Source organism: Perca fluviatilis, chromosome 12 (assembly GCF_010015445.1).
Source record: "Perca fluviatilis chromosome 12, GENO_Pfluv_1.0, whole genome shotgun sequence".
In the NCBI taxonomy this organism is placed as follows: domain Eukaryota; kingdom Metazoa; phylum Chordata; class Actinopteri; order Perciformes; family Percidae; genus Perca; species Perca fluviatilis.
Window position 1 is genome coordinate 37,629,072 of NC_053123.1, and position 12,436 is coordinate 37,641,507.

The following is a 12,436-nucleotide window of genomic DNA, read 5'->3' on the forward strand; positions in this document are numbered from 1 at the left end:
ATCTTTATTTATCCTGGTAAGTTGATTGACAACAGCTTCTCCTTTGCAACGATGACCTGTCACATTCACACAATTCCACATTCATAACAGGAAGCTGTCCAGCACAGCCCCAGTCTGATCAGCTGTGACTGAGCAGCTCCAGTGGTGCTGTTGGGGTTAAGGGCCTTGCTCAAGGGCACCTCAAAACTTCCTCTTCTGTAAGTGTGGTTTCTATACAAGTGAACACGCTCTTTTCCACGGTTGATAATACTTGCACAATAACTGAGTTTTATTAAACTAGTGTCCCGGCTTTGCCTGTGTTTTTCTGTCTGTGTGTGTGTGTGTGTCTGTCTGTGTGTGTCTGTGTGCTGGTGTGTGTCCGTGTGTGTGTGTGTGTGTGTGTGTGTGTGTGTGTGTGTCTGTCTGTGTGTGTGTGTGTGTGTGTCTTTGTGTGTCTGTGCGTGTTTGTGTGTGTGTATGTCTCTCTTTGTGTCTGTGTTAGTCAACAACAACTATCCCGGCTTTACTTGCTGTATTTCTTGATGTTAAAATATGAATCACTACATTACAGGTCTCTATAAGTGAAGTTAAAGGTTAGTTTCTAGGACTGATGGGAACAACTATCTGAAATTGCTCCAGTATTCAATTCAATATTATTTATAGTGTCAAATCACAACAGGAGTTATTTTGGGACCCTTTACAGATAGACGAGGTCTAGACCACACAAGTCAATGCAGCCAGCAAGGGACGGACTGGGGCTAAAAAAAGGCCCTGGACTTTCTCCCAAATAGGCCCATCATCTGGCCATTCTCCCCTAGCCGTGCGCAACAGACACTAGCCAGGATGTCCTGATACTATGCCACAATACTGTAGCCTATCAGACAAGGTATTCATAGCAAGTAATATCTCAAAACCAATGATGATAATTGGGGTTGTGTTTATTAATGAAGCCTCAAAACAAAACAAAAAATGTACAATGCCATTACATCTGCATTGAAAATAAAATACAAATAATGAAATATCACTGGCTACAGAAACCCAAAATTACACAAACTTATAATTATAAGAAACAGTATAGAGTATTACTGATCATCCTGGGACATCCTGGCACTTCCCTGCACTCTCCCTGTCATCTTTTGTGCTGCAACTATCTTCAGCCTGAATAAACAAATTATTTTAAAGATAGGTTATTAGCTATTATTGATAATATAATATGTGTAGCTTTGTGTTAAAGAATTAGCATTAAATAACCTATTTATTTTTTTGTCAATGCCATATTTAAGTCAAGTCAAGTTTATTTCATCCATAAAAATGGAAATTACAGTGCTCATACCCGCCTTAATGCCCATAAAAAATAGAGCATAAATACAATACAATAAAGACAATATATAATACAATACATAAATACAGTACAGAATTTATAAAAATGTATGTTTAAAGTGCTTGTTGTGCTGTCTGATAGTCTGAGGTATAAAAGAGAGAGCATACCTTAGTTCGTGTTAGTTAGGGTTGGGTATCGTTTGGTTTTTTTCCGATACCGGTGCTAAAACAATACTTTTAAAACGGTGCCGTGCCTAAACAGTGACGGTACCAAAATATATAATACATTTGTAATGCATATAATATAAAATACAAAAAAGGAGAACAAAACAACAGTTGGTGACATTGAAGAATGGCTTGTTTATTACTAAGGCTATATGGTCAACATTAAATGATTTATTAAAAATCATAAAAAACACTTATAACAATGACTTATGTCACCAGTACATTGCTGGTAAACATCAAAAACAAGCACCAGATGGTAAATGGGTATTTTACAATAACTTTAAATGCACCACAAGGCTGTCGAGGCGAGTTCCAAGAGTTTCAAGTCTGTGTTGTTTTTTCCAACGTTGGCAGCTGCAGTCAGACGTCCTGCTGTTGGAATCCTCTACAGGGAAATACAGTCACACCGCTTAAAGCCCATCTTGCAGGGTTAATTTTCCAACGAATTTGCACAATTTGCTTATTGGTAATAAACATTTAAACTGTTACCCAACAACATCAAATACAATGGATATCACAAAACAGAATAAAATACAAAAAAGTAGTACTATTTTACAGCGGTTTGCAATGATTCTCCTTTCCCCCACAATGCATTGCATTACGTCACGTTGGGGAGACGACAGACGAAAGGTCACGATCTATGCCACCAGTCTTGTTTATATACTGTCTATGGTCACGATCTATGCCACTATCCATCCATCCATCTTCGTCCACTTATCCGGTGTCAGGTCGCGGGGGGAGCAGCTCCAGCAGGGGACACCAAACTTCCCTTTCCCGAGCAACATTAACCAGCTCTGACTGGGGGATCCTGAGGCGTTCCCAGGCCAGGTTGGAGATATAATCCCTCCACCTAGTCCTGGGTCTTCCCCGAGGCCTCCTCCCTGCTGGACGTGCCTGGAACACCTCCCTAGGGAGGCGCCCAGGGGACATCCTTACCAGATGCCCCAACCACCTCAACTGGCTCATTTCGACGCGAAGGAGCAGCGGCTCTACTCCGAGCTCCTCACAGATGACTGAGCTTCTCACCCTATCTCTAAGGGAGACGCCAGCCACCCTCCTGAGGAAACCCATTTTGGACGCTTGTACCCTGGATCTCGTTCATTCGGTCATGACCCAGCCTTCATGACCATAGGTGAGGGTAGGAATGAAAAATGACCGGTAGATCGAGAGCTTTGCCTTCTGGCTCAGCTCTCTTTTCATGACAACGGTGCGATAGATGGAATGTAATACCGCACCCGCTGCGCCGATTCTCCGACCAATCTCCCGCTCCATTGTCCCCTCACTCGCGAACAAAACCCCAAGGTACTTGAACTCCTTCACTTGGGGTAAGGACTCATTCCCTACCTGGAGAAGGCACTCCATCGGTTTTCCTGCTGAGAACCATGGCCTCCGATTTAGAGGTGCTGATCCTCATCCCAACCGCTTCACACTCGGCTGCGAACCGATCCAGTGAGTGCTGAAGGTCACAGGCCGATGATGCCATCAGGACCACATCATCTGCAAAGACCAGCGATGAGATCCCCAGCCCACAGAACTGCAACCCCTCCGCACCCCGACTACGCCTCGATATCCTGTCCATAAATATTACAAACAGGATTGGTGACAAAGCGCAGCCCTGGCGGAGGCCAACCCTCACCTGAAACGAGTCCGACTTACTGCCGAGAACCCGGACACAGCTCTCACTTTGGTCGTACAGAGATTGGATGGCCCTGAGAAGAGACCCCCTCACCCCATACTCCCGCAGCACCTCCCACAGTATCTCATACGCCTTCTCCAAATCCACAAAACACATGTAGACCGGTTGGGCATACTCCCAGGCCCCCTCCAGGATCCTTGCGAGAGTGAAGATCTGGTCCGTTGTTCCACGACCAGGACGGAATCCGGATTGTTCCTCCTCAACCCGAGGTTCGACTATCGGCCGAACCCTCCTTTCCAGCACCTTGGAGTAGACTTTACCAGGGAGGCTGAGAAGTGTGATACCCCTGTAATTGGCACAGACCCTCTGGTCCCCCTTTTTAAAAAGGGGAACCACCACCCCAGTCTGCCACTCCTTTGGCACTGTTCCAGACCACGCAATGTTGAAGAGACATGTCAACCAGGACAGCCCCTCCACACCCAGAGCCTTGAGCATTTCTGTATGGATCTCATCAATCCCCGGGGCTTTGCCACTGTGGAGTTGTTTGACTACATCAGTGACTTCCGCCCGGGAAATCTACGACAATCCCCCGTCATCCTCCAGCTCTGCCTCTAACATAGAGGGCGTATTAGTCGGATTCAGGAGTTCCTCAAAGTGTTCCTTCCACCGCCCTATTACCTCCTCAGTTGAGGTCAACAGTGTCCCATCCTTACTGTACACAGCTTGGATGGTTCCCCGCTTCCCCCTCCTGAGGTGGCGATCAGTTTTCCAGAAGCACTTTGGTGCCGACCGAAAGTCCTTCTCCATGTCTTCTCCAAACTTCTCCCACACCCGCTGCTTTGCCTCTTTCATGATAGAGGCTGCAGCCCTTCGGGCCCTTCGGTACCCTGCAACTGTCTCCGGAGTCCTCTGGGATAACATATCCCGGAAAGACTCCTTCTTCAGTCGGACGGCTTCCCTGACCACCGGTGTCTACCACGGTGTTCGTGGGTTACCGCCCCTTGAGGCACCTAAGACCCTGGGACCACAGCTCCTCGCCGCAGCTTCAGCAATGGAAACTTTGAACATTGTCCACTCGGGTTCAATGCCCCCAGCCTCCACAGGGATGCACGCGCGCCCGGAGGTGTGAGTTGAAAGTCCGTTGGACAGGGGCCTCCTCCAGACGTTCCCAATTTACCCCGCACTACACGTTTGGGCTTAAACACCGCCTGTCCAGAGTCTTCCCCACCCCTGACCCAACTCACCACCAGATGGTGATCGGTTGACAGCTCTGCCCCTCTCTTCACCCGAGTGTCCAAAACATACAGCCTCAGATCAGATGAAACGATTATAAAATCGATCATTGACCTTCGGCCTAGGGTGCTCTGGAACCAGGTACACTTATGAGCATCCCTATGTTCGAACATGGTGTTCGTTATAGACAATCCATGACTAGCACAGAAGTCCAACAACAAAAAATCACTCTGGTTTAGATCAGGGAGGCCGTTCCTCCCAATCACGCCTCTCCAGGGGTCTCCATCATTGCCCACATGTGCGTTGAAGTCCCCCAGCAGAACAATGGAGTCCCCCACTGGCGCCCCATGCAGGACTCCACTCAAGGTCTCCAAGAAGGCTGAATACTCCGAACTCCTGTTTGGTGCATATGCACAAACAACAGTCAAAGTTTTCCCCCCCACAACCCGCAGGCGTAGGGAGGCGACCCTCTCGTCCACCGGGGTAAACTCCAACGTAGCGGCGCTCAGCCGGGGGCTTGTTAGTATCCCCACACCCGCCCGGCGCCTCACACCCTGGGCAACTTCGGAGAAGAAAAGAGTCCAACCCCTATCCAGGAGTACGGTTCCAGAACTGAGACTGTGCGTAGAGGTAAGCCCCACCAGATCTAACCGGTAGTGCTCCACCTCCCGCACCAGTTCCCCCACAGAGAGGTGACGTTCCACATCCCCAGAGCCAGCGTCTGCTGCCCGGGTCTGGTCCCTCGAGGCCCCTGACCTTCACTGCCACCCATTATTATTATTATATGATTATATATGTGGCAGCGCACCCGACCCCAGCGGTTCCTCCCACAGGTGGTAGGCCCATGTCAACTTCACACTTTTTGCAAAACATTACACACAGTGTTTGCAAAACACTAAACACACTTGTATGCATTTGACACAGAAATTTATCATGATGTCATTTCCTTGCAATTTCAAAGCAAAGCCTTTCAAATGAACACACATGAACCAGTTGGTTAAACACAGCCACCAGGTACGCAAACACATGACTGCTAAATTGTAGACACACCAATCGGGTTTAAGCACTATATAAAATGCAGCAGGTAAGTTCACCTGGCTTCAACCAAAATGGAAGGAGTCAGAAGAAGAAGAAGAATGAGAGTGAGAGGGAGAATCCACAGAGGAGGAGAAGGAGGTAGAGGAAGAGGCCCAGCCAGAGGTAGAGGCACACTAGTGGACCATGTTGTGAACCACGGATTGATGCTGAGGGAGACTGGACTAAGAGTTCAGCCAAATCTTAGTAGATATACAGCGGCATCTGTCATAAGGACATTTCAACAAGTAAACAGGTCAAAGAAAATCTGTCTACAGTTACAGTAATCAGCTGCTCATTGTTTACACCATATCAGCACTTTAGATACCCCTCCCTGTGACATGAGGATTGAGGGTCGAGAACAACAAGGAGGAAGGGGGCCCATATTCACGTGAGGGTTTACGACCCAGGCTCAGGTACCCCTCATTGAGGCCCCAGGCTCAGGTACCCCTCATTGAGGCCCCGGGCTCAGGTAGCCCTCATTGAGGCCCCAGGCTCAGGTACCCCTCATTGAGGCCCCAGGCTCAGGTACCCCTCACTGAGGCCCAAGGCTCAGGTACCCCTCATTGAGGCCCCAGGCTCAGGTAGCCCTCATTGAGGCCCCAGGCTCAGGTACCCCTCATTGAGGCCCCAGGCTCAGGTACCCCTTACTGAGGCCACCGGCTCAGGTACCCCTCATTGAGGCCCCAGGCTCAGGTACCCCTCATTGAGACCCCAGGCTCAGGTACCCCTCATTGAGGCCCCAGGCTCAGGTACCCCTCATTGAGGCCCCAGGCTCAGGTACCCCTCATTGAGGCCATGGAGGACCCCTGTGACCAAATCTATGCTGCAGCTGTGCAAGGATGGATTCAACATTCAAGACAGTTCTTCCCACGTTGTCTTGCCAACGAGAATATATATCTCCTGTGATGTTGATGAAATTCTCTTGGCCAGATCCAGCTAGGCGAAGAGATAATAGTAGTATTTTCTGTACTTTTTCAGATCTTTTTTTTGTTTTGTCTGTTTTTTCTGTGATTGTAACCTGTACTGGATAGAATATTTTAGGTTTGTTGTTTGTGGAGCTAACCGTGTTATGCAAACTGGGACATGTTTTGTTGTTGATTCTCCATGTTGACTGATTTGGGTATATGGAGAGAAATAAATTATATTTCCTCAGTCTGCAGCATTGGTCTTGTGTAGTGTTTGGTGAACTTATTGTAAATGTCTCTGTGTACTTCATTTACAGTACTCTAATCACTGAGAAGTAGAATTGCTAAAAGTGTTTTAGGTTAGCAAAAGCAGTGTGTATATGGTTAAAACTTAATTAAGTCAAATGAAAGGTGTGTGTTTCATATGGTAACAAAATATGTTTTTTATAAATTAGTGTATAGTTTTTGCAAGAGTGTTTCATTTTGCAAAGGTGCAAAGGTGTTGTGCTAATTGGGTGTAGTGTTTTGAAAACACGGGCCCTTTTTTGAAAATCGTGCTTAAGCAGTCCAAAAAAACTGTAAACTAGGAAAGACACTTGGGTCGGGCTCTGCGCTGCGCCGGGTGCAGGATAGGGACCGGAGAAAGCCCAACACACTACAAAATTAAACAGGAAACTGAAACAAGAAACATAAACACGGATGGAACATGAAAACAGAGAAGACAGAAACACACGAGATAATAAACAAGGAAACAGGAAAAACTACAACCATGACACCTAAACCCTGAAATAAACTAAATGATGTCTTATTAAAGATATCATAGATATTAAAGATCTTCCAATATATTCAGATCTTTTCTACACTACAGGGTTAAGTGTGTCTGCAGATATCCATTGAGAGAAAAGAGAACAGTTTGTCCAGCAGAGGGCGCCATGACATCACTGGTAAACTTCTGACAGCTTCCTGTCAAAAGGGAGATCACACACAGATAGATTAACCAAAAGGTAGTTTATTTAACTAAATATACTCAGGGGCGTCTGACTGGGGGTCAAACCATTGACATATATATAATGGACCAATAGACCCCGTGTCTCTGGACGGAGACCAGTGAAGGATATTTGAAGCACTTTTCCGGTGATCTCTTCCTTTACTGAGCAGCCTCCAACTGAGCTTGAAGACGTAGATGTGACGTGAGCAACCTGTCTGAAAGTGTGAAGTCTTCTGGTAGCTGTGCCGAGAGAAATCTCAATCATTCCCAATCTTACAGAGACGGAGAGCGTAGGTATATGTAAGGAGATAACATAGACACAAGCTAATTATTGCTAACTAAAATGCTAGTTAACATTAGTAATTACTGATCACTAACATGCTAGTTAACATTAGTCATTAAACCTAAACAGATAATGTAAGTCCAAACTGCCTGTGAGCTTCTCCTGTACTATACGGTAATTCCTCTACTGTGTGACAGTAAGTCTCGTGGTTATGACCCAATCGTTAGCCTATTTTTATAAAAGCGTCTGCTACGGAGCCATAACGTGAGCTACAAGGTAATGGAGCCTTTTATACATTGTCGTGTTTCTTTAGAAATAAACAATGGACAAATAGAGTCTTTAAACGCTTCAGATGTAAAGTTATTCTCAGTCAAGTGACGTAAAAAAAAAATGGCGGTTAGTGGAATGCTATCAAGAGGTGATACCTTTGTAGCAACAAAATGGCGCCATCGGAGGTTCGCGTTCTGAAGCGAAGCTTACCCCCTTGGGTAAAACCAATACTGATTACCAGGGCCCAAGGGGAGAGAGGGCCCTTGAAAAGTCTGGAATATATTTTATTTCACCTGGATATTTTCATTTCCTAATTAAATTTCATAATGCATGTCAGATGAAATGTAACGTTAGTGTATTGAATGAATAACTTGGTTGATTGACTGACTACATTTTGTATACAAAAAAGACTATCTAAGGTCTCAACCACCCCTTGCTAATGCGCCAAATGGTTTAGTCCATCTGCAGCATTTTGTTTATGTTAGATCATCTGGTGGAGCCAAACTTGTGCTGTAGAAATGTCTTTCTCAAAGAAAGCCAAATCAGGCTACCAAAAAGAAAGGAGAGACAGGAGGAGGAGAGAAAAGAAAAGGAGGGGAAACAATTGGTAACTGACTTCTTTTCAAAGAAAGGTGAGCACAAACTAGAAAACCAAATCCATGGTGCTAAACTGCTTGAATATCTCCGTGACCGTTAGTGCTAAAAACAGACTGAGACAACCCATAGAAAGAGCAGAACGTACACTTTCAAATGATGATTTGGTTATACATGTAATCTGAGGTAAAGGCTAAATAAATAAATTAAACTAGCAATGCTGTTTGCATATAACACACCAATGTCTATAATTAGCAATAATAGGCTAATCAGTGTCATAGGTAGCTTGGTAGCTCATCGGTAGATACATATCATGTCAACATTATAGTTATGTCAGATTCAGTAGAAACAGATGTTAATATTGTGAAACACATGGCCCTCAATTTCAGAAACTGTCCCACCAAGGAGCAACAGACCCCTCATCATCCTCTTTGGAGTTGAGACAAGGGAAGCTTATATCAAAATTAAAGCAAACCATGTTTAGCCATTGTGACTTAAAGGTGTTTAGTAACACTAACATCTTAGTGTGTTTTATTATATTAGGTTACAATTAGGATAAGAGGAGGGAGCCACTGTTTTGCAGAAGCATAACAGATTGAAGGGAGATTATCAGTGTGCAATCACAGTAAATAATTTTAGCTTAAATACTGGAATATGTCTTTAGAAAACCCAACTGCTAGTTAGTCAGTTTACTGACAAAAACTATATCACAAAGAGAAATCCAAAATGAAAGCAAATGCATGACAATGTTTGGATGAAGGACAAAGAATATAAGAGCACTGAATATTCCTCAGAGCAAGGTCAGTAGAAATGATAAATATTCAGCCAAAGACGGTCTCATAGAGCAGGTACTCTACTTTATTTTCACTCATATTTCCTTTACATTCATACTGTTGATTTGAAATCATGAATTCAACATTCAACAAATGGTGCCTTGTTTTTGGAAGAGTTGGAGGCCGATTTCCTAAAATGGAGAAACACAAAGAGATTAAAAAAGATCAAAAATATTGATGAGAAAATCCAGATTAAATTGTTTTACAATGATCCATTCAAAGGTAAAGAATTAACATATCACACGCATATGCTCACATCTGATAGTAAATCTCTTCCATTTCTTACCTTAGCTCATTTGCAGCAATTCCCTGAACCAGTGGATCCTGGTTTAGGACAAGGTTTAACAGTAGCAGTGTGGCAAACGCTTTCACAACCTCCCACTCCTCCTGTGAAAATATGAGAATTGAGATTAGGAATTCAAAGTTGAACAAAAACTCAGATTTTTGCCATTAAGATGTTGATATCTGAACATAAGTAATAAACTGGACTGTTAATACAGTTCTGGCACTTTAATTAAATTTAATAAGAGGATAAGCAATAAGAGGAACATCTCACCTTTTATATCGAATTTGTTGCCTGATCCAATGTTTCCTGAATTATTTCCTCCGACATCGACACAACTGGTGTTGCCCACAGAAGCAATGGGTCCAACCCCTCCTGTAAGAGTCACACGAGAAAGAGATTTGTTGAAACTGTCAAGAAAACCTAACAGAAAAGAATAGACACACTCAGATTTACGTTGAATGTCGAAGGCATTATTAGAACCAACGTTGCCTGAGTTGCAGCCCACGTTGATGTCGGTATTACCAATGTTCGCCATTGTTCATGCTGAAATCTAGAGAGTCAGAGAATGACTGAGAGGAAAGTAAAACCATGATTATCATAAATATGGGTTCAGTCAAAATGTTTTACACTTTTTAGTTTATTGGGTTCCTTTTTTGGATTATTTAACTTTAGCACAAAGTGTAAGAGAGTCTGTCATAGCCTGAATATCTAATGCAAAATTGTTGACCTGAGGAGAGAAGACTGCTTTTATAAGGGTCTGTTTGGGGGTTTAAGAGGAGGAACTTCCTTATATGGTTAAAAGCTGTTTTCTTTGTTCAGCTAAACGTTTCCACAGAATCTGAAGAGGATATGTAAGGTTTGTCATCATCTGAGGTCAATTTCAAGAAAAAAAATAATAACTGTGAAATTGGAAGTGAGTCATATTAAACATTTGTCTGACTGTTATAATAAGACTACTGTTATACTACTTTATAATCTCATCACCTATCCACATGCTAATGGAAGCACTTTTTTACAGATAATGGATGGATACAATCAATTAAATGGATTAATCACAGATATGAACACAAATAGAGGCATCTTTATTGGCTGAAATATGTGACACCAGAAACTAAATTTGAATCACGTGAATTGCTAAACTTGAATAATTGCATTGAAAAACTGAATTTGAATCACATAATGTTAAATTGTATAGTTTAATTTGAATCATTGCATTGAAAAACTGAATCTGAATAGTATAATTTGAAATTGAATTTATTCGTAACTTGAAATTGAATTGTGAGAACTAAATGTGAAGATATATAGAGGGTGGCATTTTCAGTGAGGATCAAATTTTATTGGACTTCAGTTCCAAACTAATGAATTAAATTTCAAATGATACTATTCAGATTCAGTTTTTCAATGCAATGATTCAAATTTAGCAATTCAAATTCAAATATAATTCAAATTCAGTTTCTAGTGGAACATATTTCAGCCCATACATCTCTCTACACCTCTAATATTTGGTCTACATTTTCATCAACATTTGTAATAACTAAAAGTCCAGTGTTGGAACATAGTCATAGTTCATTTAAGTTTTAGTCACAGTTTATTATTATTCAATATCCAACGCTGTCCAAATTCCAAACCCCAAGTTCACTGTGTACCCTGGAAACCAAGTGTGAAGTAGATCAGATGAGACAGTCCTGGAGATGTTTGAAGGAGACACACACACACACACACACACACACACACACACACACACACACACACACAGATACACACACACAGACACACACACACACACACACACACACACACACACACACACACACACAGATACACACACACAGACACACACACAGACACGCGCACACACACACACACACACACACACACACACACACACACACAAACACACATACACACACACACAAACACACACACACACACATACACACAAACACACACACACATATACACACACACACACACACACACATACACACATACACACATACACACAAACACACACACACACAGTGTAAGTAATAAGATAAAAGTCTTTGGACTCTCTTGACTTCTTAAAGGTGATTGGACGATGAGTAACCAGCCAATAATAAGCAGCTAACTGAACATTAAGGTGTAAAGATGAGTTCTGAGTTTAGATTTAAAGGCCTCATCTGATATCAGCAGGAAGGTTATTCAGAGGAAGGGACACGATAGGAAAAGACTCTGACGGGACAACTTTTGTGTGAAGTGTGTTTGCTTCAGACTGCTTCTGGACCCTTGGCATTACTTTTCAAGGCTCAGGGTAGACCCACTTAGTTAGGGTTAGGGATATGTTGACCCACACGGGACAAGATCAGGATCTGAAATGAGCCCTGATTGGCTGAAAGTCTACCGTTGTCTCTTCATACTCCATCATTCCTCAGCTGCTGCTCTGCCTGCTGTGTCCCGTACAGACGCTACAGGAGACACTGGTAGAGTCAGTATGGGACGAGGTGTGTGTGTGTCTGTGTGTGTGTGTGTGCGTGACGAGGTGGGAGACAAACTTCCTCCTTGAACTCCTGTCAGTGTTTTGCAAGTGTTGTTTCTACAGAAGTGAACACACCCTCTCCCACGGTTGTTCAAACTTGCACAAGAACTGATTTGATCAAACCAGTATCCTGGGTTCTTCTTGCTGTATTTCTTGTGGTAACAATATTAAACGGTACATTACAACACGGTTGTTATGTTTCAGGTCTCTATAAGTGGAGTTAAAGGTTAGTTTAGTCTTCTTCAACCTGGACCCTATGACTGATGGAACAACTATCTTTGAAATTGCT

General features: G+C 43.3%; 1 long non-coding RNA gene across 1 annotated transcript; it reads right to left on the minus strand.

The window, feature by feature from the left end:
- Positions 1 to 9,343: 9,343 nt before the first annotated feature.
- LOC120570196 lies at positions 9,344 to 9,993 on the minus strand. Its single transcript, XR_005641026.1, has 3 exons — positions 9,900 to 9,993; positions 9,630 to 9,730; positions 9,344 to 9,474 (listed from the first exon to the last, which is right to left on the minus strand). It is a non-coding gene; the product is annotated as an uncharacterized LOC120570196 (long non-coding RNA).
- Between the last annotated feature and the right edge of the window lie 2,443 nt (positions 9,994 to 12,436).